Genomic DNA, 9,359 nt, shown 5'->3' with positions numbered 1-9,359 from the left:
CACTGTCCAACCATCTCGTCCTCGGTCGTCCCCTTCTCCTTGTGCCCTCCATCTTTCCCAACATCAGGGTCTTTTCCAGGGAGTCTTCTCTTCTCATGAGGTGGCCAAAGTATTGGAGCCTCAGCTTCACGATCTTACTTACTTACTGGGACCTTACTCCCAGGTAAATTGGCACAGAACCTTCCTTGGGCAGAGGACGAAATCTGATGCCCTCAGAGATTTGCGGTGCTGCCAGCCTCCCTTTCTTGGGAATAAACGCCATGGAACTAAGTGGGACTTTGCTTCAGGGTGGGCACGTATTGCATTGCTCTGCTGCTCTCTCCAAATGCCGCAAGCCTCTTTGCGGTGACAAAACCCTAGAATAAAAAGTTCAAGGAAGTAGGAAAAAAACTCGACCCCCTTTGAGAGCGCTCAAAATGTCTGATTTTTCATGCGCCCGGTTTTTGTTGACGAAGAGGAAATCTTTCCCTGCAGAAGCTGAATGCGCCGGCGGCAGCTGGTGGCATTTTCTTTGGTCAAAGAGAGAGTCGCATTCAAGGCAATGGGACTCCCGAAGTCAGCCTTGTAAAAGGCACGGATCTTGAGGGCAGCGTCCAGGCTTTCGTATTTTCTTTGGAGAGGTGTCAGTCTTCCCAAAGAGAGATGTCAGTCGCGTCTGCCGCTTTGCCTTCACCACGGACGTCAGTCTTGTTGTAACCTAATCGGCAGTCAAATCGGGTTGACATCTGCCTGTCGTGGCCTCGAACTGTCGAGGTTGCGCCGAAAACGCGCTTGTTGTCACGTCAAAGCTTCAGAGCTGAGGAGGACAGAAGCTTGACTTCGCTTTCTCCTTCTCGGTTGTCACCCGCACGTGCCGAGAAAGGAATATAAAACAGGTAAGGGTCTCTCGATTCGAATTCGAGCGGAAACACCCACCAAACACCGACCGATCCGAATCTTCCTCCCCTAAAAGGAAGCCTTGACGATTCTGCGTTTGGAACGGAAAGTTATCTTGCAAAGGAAATAGGCTGCGGAATGGCAGCAGGGTGAAGGGAGGTCAATGCGACTTTCTTTCACTTTGCACGGCCCGATCCGATGCGTGTTTACTCGGGAGTAAGTCCGAGAGAATTCCACGGCACTCCGCACCCTTTAACTTTGCAGAGGAACTGGCAGCATCCGGTCGAATGTACGCAAACGGGCGCATCGGATGGCAGATTGATCTTGCGCGCATGTTTACACGAAAGTATAATTCGCAAGTGTTGGGTCCCAAATAACTGCATAGGATTTCAGCCTTAAGTGTTACAGCTTTTGCTCACCGCCAGCCCCTACAGCTGCTGATTTTGTTCCAAATTATGTTTTCTGTGATTATGTGAGGACGGACACATAATTTAGAGTGGGCGGGGGGCGATCCTACTGCCAGCACTGAAAAAGGGGAGCTTCACAGCTAAGCAGGTACCTGAAGGAGCTTGATTTTGGCCAGATGTTGGAACTGAGGGTGGAGGGATTGTCACGTGAAGCGAACAGATGTGGAAATTGCCAGCCGGGCGCTTCCCCCTCCCCCTCCGTCTTCTTTCCAGTGAACAGCCAGAGCCAGGCTTGGAAGAAAGGAAGTTGAAGTTTAAATCGAGGAAACAACCCTCCGCTCCCCACAATGCCCCATTTTTTTATTGCTTGTAAAGACTTTGCCTTGCAAAGAACGTAGGAACGCAGGAAGCTGCCTTATCCGGAGTTAGACTGCTCGCGCGTCTAGCTCAGTATTGACAACGCTGAGTGGCAGAAGGTGTGCAGGATTCTCTTCCAGGTCCTACCTAGAGATGCCAGGGATTGAACTCGGAATCTTCTGTATACAAGACAGATGCTCTACCGCTGAGCCAAGAGCCTTCTCCTTTCCCATTGCCATGTCTTTGACATAGTACACACACAGAGAGAGAAACCTCCACCGCTCTTGTCCTATGGTTTTGCCCAACATGGGGCTCGAACCCATGATTAAGGGTCTCATGCTCTACCGACTGAGCTTTCCAATGTCATCTCTGAGTGCTGAGCCTTAACCTTGGAACCTTGGAACCTGGGGAGACGTCATCCTGCGGGTTGCAGAACAGAGTTGGTAGGCCCCGCCCCTCCAGGTGTTATTAGGTTCCATGGCCAATGGCCATGCTGGCTGGGGCTGACGGGAAATGGAGTTCAAAGACACCCTGAGGGCCGCCCACAGGCGCCTCATTCCCCGTGGTCGAACGTGGGTGGGATACCTGGCTGAACTATTAGGAGAGTTTCTGAGTATGCGACCCAATTCTTGAGAGTCTTTAGCTGACAGAGGATCCTGTCGGTTCCAACGAGGTTTGGAGTCCAGTCTAAAAGACGCGAGCAGCCCATCCATGTAAGCGAGTCCTAGCCCAGTGCTAGAGCCCACACCTGGAGCTGACACACCGAAGGTCCCATGCTGAAGTTCCTGGCATAACTAGTCAAAAGCAGCCAGTGATGGGGAAAAGTTTCTTCCTACCTTAAACCCTGGAGAATAGAAGCTGCCAGCCAGAGCAGGTGACAATAGGCTGGGCGGGGTCTCTGACCTGAGGCGGGGCAGCTTGCTGTGTTCTTATATGCAGAGTTCCCACTGAATTGCAGTGATCCCAAATGAGGGCAGCGCCTTAACGAGGAAGTCAAGTTTCCTTCTATTCATTTCAGCCGGGCTTGCTTGCCAGTCACTCTCTCCCTGCCTAGCCTACCTCACAGGGTTCTTGAGAGGACGACAGGGATCTTGTTCCTATGAGGAAAGGTGGTCTAAAAATGTATTTGTTCAGATAGACGAATGTAGCAGGCGGACCTTTTGTCCATTTCCAGAAGGAGAGCCAGGATAGTTGTGGCAAAGATTCGGAAAGAAGGATATACATTTGTATCCGCTTCCAAGCACTCTAGTCCTCAAAGGCTTAGTCATAGTGGAGTTGTTCTACTCTTCAAGCTTTTTGATAGAATCATAGAGTTGGAAGGGGCAATGAGAGTCATCTAACCCCCTTGCAATGAGGGAGTCTACGACTCGCTTCTATAACAGTCTTCAATCTGGGACAGGCAGCCATTGCTTCCTCCTCCATATGTTGTTGGACCACAACTTCCATCAGTCCCAGGCAGCATAGTCCACAGTCAGGGATGGTGGGAACTTCAGCAATATTTTTTCCTTGGATAACCCTTGTCACTATTCTTATCCCTCGCCAACACTGTGGGGGGACTTGTAAGAGACACATCCCTGAGAAGGAATACGCACCTTTGTTCCCCACCCCTCTGGAATGCCTTCTACAATAGACAGCGGCGGACAGGTGGTGAACCCCTCTGTACCCCTACTCCTTGTCTTCACTGGGCTGCTCCTTAAGTGATCCACAGCGGACCCAAGATAAATTAAGTGCCTGTTATAACATGGCGCTCTCCAAATACTGTTAGAATACAACTCCCATCTTTCTGGGACCGATGGGAGTTGTAGTCCAACCATGTGTCAAGGTCACCATGTTCGGTACCCCTTAGAACAGAAATTAAAGGGATTAGAATTGATAGTGCCCTATCCTGGATGCAAGACCCGTCGATATCTTTGGCTTGAGGTGTGTCAATCTGCTATCCTTAGCTGGCTTATCTGAAAGAAAGAGCTGTTGAAATCCGAGTGACCGACTTGCAAGCAATCGCAGCGACGGAGGCTGCAGAATTTCATTGGTATGGGGGCTCTTTGGAAAGTTACTTTCTGAATAAATTTTGCAAGGCAATCATCTGCTTGTGGGAAGCCCCATTGTGCAAGGTAGGTCTTACTTCCGAGTAAAAATAGATAGGCTTGCACTACAGATCACGACTATATTAGCAGGCTCCAATCCTATACACACTGACTTGGGAGCAACTCACCAGGACCTGCGCATATATATTTCCTCCTCACCCCAAAAAACAAAACACCGCAATTTGGATTAGGAGAATCCTCCATGCGGAAGGATGCTGAGTTGAATTTGCTTAGGACAGAGCTGACTTATACACTGCCTTAACACAACGCTGGTCTCCCCATCTCCATCGGCCACGTCGGGTATGAGGTATCTTCCATCTATTTTACTATTCTGTAAAATGGAACCAAATCGAACAACTTCCCTCGTGTGTTTATGGTTCGGATAGCCGAAATGAATTTAATAAAGGGTTACAGAACAAGGCAGAACGTTGTACCCCACTAAAAACAAAACCCCACACTTCAATACCTTTTTGGGGGGTAGGAACTGAGCGCTGGAGTCCCTCAAAACAAGTGTGCCTTATTGAATACCTGGAGGAAAACGAGGGTGTGCGTAGCGATCACACGACGTGGTCTTGGCTATGACAATCCCGGCTCCAGGTGTTTCTCCAGAAATCCAGCGGCGGGTGACCTTGGAGGCAACAACTTAAGCCGATCTGCCTCACAATGATCTGACTGGGTGATTGTTGGGAGTTTGAGAAAAAAACACATGGAAAATACGCGATGTAAGCCGTTTTCGACCCTTTTTAGTAAATGGCTGCGCCTTTGTTTTGGAGAGTGCTTCCTTCAGAACTTGAATAACACCCACAGCTTTTCCCCTCACGCGTGCAAATCACTTCCTAGAAAATGCCCAGCGCAGCCTTCACGTCTAGGATTAATAGGGGTGGGGGTGGGACAGGCGAACCCGGCCGCCACCCATAGTGCGGGAGTTCCCTGGAGGAAATGTACTTTTCATCTACAAACCAGGAATGGATTCGAAGCTGGAAGTTAACCTCCTGGAAAAAAATAGGATCCCTTCCAGAGAATATAGGGTGGGATCGTTAACGTGGCATTTCTGTTTCAGAAATCTGAATTAAAGAGGACGTTCTCTGGGCCCATATGTCTGGGACCACCGTTGCTACAATGGAGGCTGCCTTCTGTCCATTGGTCCATGTAGCTCACTGCTGTCTACACTGACCGGCAGCTGCTCTCCAAGGTTCATGTCTGGAGGTATTGCAAGCCCTACCCGGAGGTGCAGGGGACTGAACCCAGGAGGTAGAGCTCAGTCAATATAGAGCATGAGACGCTTCATCTCAGGGCCGTCAGTGTATTCAAGCCCCGTGATGGTCAAAAGATGCCTGCATTGCAAGGGGTTGGACTAAATGACCCTTGTGTGCCAGCCCCACTCACCTCACAGAGTGTTTGTTGTGGGGGAAGAAGGGAAAGGAGAATGTTAGCCGCTTTGAGACTCTTTCGGGTAGTGTTAAAGCGGAATATCAAATCCAAACTACTATTCTTCTTCTTCTTCTTCTTCTTCTTCTTCTTCTTCTTCTTCTTCTTCTTCTTCTTCTTCTTCTTCTTCTTCTCGTGCTCCCTTCCAATTCTATGACCGGCTAGGATTAGAAAGGGGGTTTCCAGCTCTTGTAGGGACGTTTTATACCCTGTGTATAATTTTTTAGAGGATCTAAGGCCAGAGCCCCACTGAGCCCCACTACTTTCAGTTTCGACCAGACATCACAGGACTGTGTGAAAGAATCAGTAGGAACAGGTTTTTGTTATGGCACAGGGAATGATGTGGCAGAAGAGAGTGGGCAATTGGGCTGGGCAATGGGGACCTGTCCACCTGTTTAAGCACAGACAGTGGATGGGCGGCTAGGAATCCTGAGAGAATGCCTTTGCATCTCTGGATCAAGGCCGCTGGGTGTTCCTAGCTTGGATCAACCGTTTTGTTAGGAATGATGTGTTTTTGGTTTTCATTTTTTTAAATTAATCTATGGTTCTAATAAACTTTGTATCTTGGGGGGAGGAAAAACCCACATATTGCCACTTGCTCCTTAACTGGCCTGGGTGGGACCCTGAATGCAGCTTTAAGGGAGACCGCAATAGATAATTTTGCCTTGGAACAAGGGCATAGCGACCAGAAAATGAAAATCCATAGCAAGCGGTGGATCATATACAATTGCCACACTAAATTAATTTCCCCAGCCAGTGTTGCCTCCTACCAGGAATGGTGGTAGATGCATTGGCTATGGCAAAAAGCAAAATTGCTGTGATGCGGGATGAAATGGCAAGAAAGACACGCTCTGTAAGAACCTCTTGGCAGTCGGGCTTCTTCTGACTGCTTTGGGCCACGCCTTCAAGTGTGGGGGTGGTTTTGCGAACAAAAGACTCCACCAGGCCCCCGCCCCGAGGCGCTTACACGTTGTAACAAATCATAGAATTATAGAATTGTAGAGGTGAAAGGGACCCAGAAGGTCATCTAGCCCTTGCAGGAATCCTGCTCACAGGATTGGGCAAAGGGGTGGAAGATGGAGAAAGGCTGAACACTTAAGCTCTGCTTAGCTGCTGCATGGTAGAGTCCCGCTTGTTGCTTTCCTCTCGATCCCATAAATGAGCATCTCGCACCCGCAGTGTATTTCAGCCATACAGAATCGGAGTCACACCGGAGTCACACCGCAACGCTCTTAAACGCCCGAATATGGGCGCGCATCAAACCAGCTGGAAGGTTGGTTGCGTAGGGCGCGACCGGATTGTGTGAGTTACCGTCGAAAGAGACTCACCCTGCCACGAACCCCCTTGAACTGAACGAGAAGACGGGCAGCGCTCCCAGCCTCTGTTCGTTTCAATGACTTCTCCGTGGATCGCGGCCTCTGTCACGATTATTACTCCAAGCGGGACTTGAATTATCGATGCCACTGCGCAGCTCGCTCGGATTCGGGCCGCACTGACTTATGCTAAAGTTAGCCGAGCACACGAGGACTTCCGACTCAACATCCTCTCGGTCGACCTGTCGGGATTTCGACCGCTGGTTGGAGGCACCTTTTCCGCACACCCGGTTTCGGGAGCGCGGCTCGGTTTTCGGGTTTACGCAGGAAAATCGATTCCTGCAGTGCAAGAGCCGTCGTCCAAGAGACACCGAGCGTTAGAAATTCACGGTGTTTCGTCCCTTTTACAGAGTCTGAGTTAGCACGGCCCTGAGACATACTCTTCTCGCCCTCCAGGAGATAGACAGATAGATAGATTGATAGATAAAATGCACCGAATTAAATTGGGATAACGAGCGGAACGAGGAGTCACCCCTTCGCTTTCCTCCCGGAGTGTTTTTTATCATAATCACTCTAGCATTAGATCTTATTTTTATTGCTTTTTAAAAAGGGGGGGGGGTATCACCCACATACACAAACAAATAGGAGAGTCTCGTAGCACCAAGACTAACAAATGCAACCTCAGGCATGTCTACTCGGAAGTAAGTCTCACTGAGTTCAGCAGGCCTAGGGGAAGTGTTACGTGACTTCAGCTTTCTTCGGGCAGAAGCTTTTCTGAATTTGAGTCCATTTTTATTAAATAACAACCCTGGAAAACTTAGCCAGCCTGTTAGTCTTTAAATGGCCACACGATCCTGACCGCGTGCGTGAGAGTTTATGTGCTGTAACAGACCAGGGCTGCAATTCTAACGCAAATCCTACCTATAAACCGGATTTTCCTATCGAATTCAGCCTTTCTGAGTAAAGACCTGGTTCGGATTGTGCTGTTAAGGCTGCAGTCTCGTCCCCTTTTAAACCTGGGAGTCAGCCCCACTGGATTCAATGGGACCTACTTCTGAGCAGCGACTTACAGAACAGCTGCAGTCGCTGCCCATTTAACTGGCAAGAAGCCTCACCGAACTGAAAGGGACTCACGTCTGACAGAGCAGGCATAAGATTGCTCTGTGAAAAGCGCCCCCCCCCTTCCAAAAGTCGTCGTGTTGCGCTTCGCCTCTGATCTTGTGAACAGGAGCGAAAGAAATTCAATTGTGGGGCATGGTGGTGGAATAAAACAGCAGCTGGGCTGTCCCTCGTTAGGGTGGCACTTCGGGCCGTGACTCAGTGGGAGAGCAATAGCTGGGCAAGCAGAAGCACCCGGGTTCAATTCGTGGCATTTCTGGGGCTGGGGCCAGCCCCTCCCCGAAACCCTGGAGAGTCGCTGCCAATGTAGACAAGAAAATAAAATAAATAAAATAAAATTACACACACACACACACACACACACACACACACATTCCTTCCAGTAGCACCTTAGAGACCAACTAAGTTAGTTATTGAGCTAAATGGTCTGACTCAAGTTACTGGCCAGCGACACACCTTTAGCCCCCCACTCCACCCGCGCTTCCCATTTCACACGATATTAAGCAGCCGCCAGTTTTACCACGGACTTTAACAGATTCAGACCAGGTCTGCGGCTCCGCAGTTGGATTGACTGGAACCTTTTATGGTCAGTGCTCTACCTTGCAGGGTTGTTGTGAGACTGAACGAGGCAGCGAGAGAACGACGTGTGGCGCGTTCCTTAGGAGGAAGGGGGAAATATAACACAGAATCACACGTGTGTGTGTGTGTAATTTTCTTGCCTTCTGTCCGGATAACTTTCTGACAGTAGTAAGAGCTGTTCCACGAGAGGTGGTGGACTCTCCTTAAAAAAAGCACCCGTCAGGTATGATCGCCTGGAGTTGAGTTTCCTGCATCGCAGCGGGTTGGACTAGATGACCCCGGGGAATCCCTTCCAACTCTACTAATTCTAGGATTCAGACGAACAGTGGTGCCTTTCCCCCACCAGCGATTAAGCGAGAAGGAGGAGTACCCGACCTAATGCTGCTGACGTGGACCTCAAGCAGTGTGAACTCGGAACCCGAGGTCTATTCAGACGTAAACCCCATTGTAGTCAATAGGACTTACCGGTACTTCCAGGTATGGCTGTAAAGGACTGCAGCCTTCTTATCCCATGCAACTTTTAGCCACATTTTGTCATTATTAATCATATCAATCTTATTGTTGTTATATTAAGCAATAATAATCATAACAACAACAATTTTTATTATTATTATTATTAACCATCATAATCATCATTAACCTATTATTGACCTATTATTAACCTATCATCATCATCAATTACCATCAATCATATTGTTGTTATATTAACCAACAATAACAACAACAGCAATAATAATAAATTTTATTATTATTATTAACCATCATATCATTAACCTATTATTGACCTATTATTAACCTATCATCATCATCAATTACCATTGCCTTGCGTTTTCCTTCTGACGCTGGGGAGAAGGCAAACACTGGAGCCACGTGGAAATGTAACATAATCAAATATTCCAGTTATGCCGCGGCTGCCCCCCCGCCCCCCGCCAGTTTCTTCTGTTCGCGGAGCACCTTTCAACTTCAAGGGCTTTGCACCAATATAAACCAGATCCAGAGCCGGGCGGCTTTTCCTCCCCGCTCCGCCGCCGCCCCACCTCACTCTCTCCCTTCAGATCTAAACTTAAAACATATATCATAGATCAGTTTTCATCCTGCGAATTTAGGCGCAACCCCGAGACCTGTCTTTTCAAAGGCAGTCGAGGCTGGAGTCTGCTATATTTAATCCAGCCAGCTATTAAATGTCCTCCGGCTTG

General features: G+C 48.8%; 1 long non-coding RNA gene across 1 annotated transcript; it reads left to right on the top strand.

The window, feature by feature from the left end:
• Nucleotides 1-4,489, top strand: LOC309325771. Its single transcript, XR_014149983.1, has 2 exons — nt 1-875; nt 4,206-4,489. It is a non-coding gene; the product is annotated as an uncharacterized lncRNA (long non-coding RNA).
• Nucleotides 4,490-9,359: the final 4,870 nt, after the last annotated feature.

This window comes from Podarcis erhardii, assembly GCF_964252035.2.
Source record: "Podarcis erhardii genome assembly, chromosome: 12".
NCBI lineage: Eukaryota > Metazoa > Chordata > Lepidosauria > Squamata > Lacertidae > Podarcis > Podarcis erhardii.
Note: the sequence above shows the minus strand (reverse complement) of the source record. Positions and strands in the feature narration are given on the sequence as shown.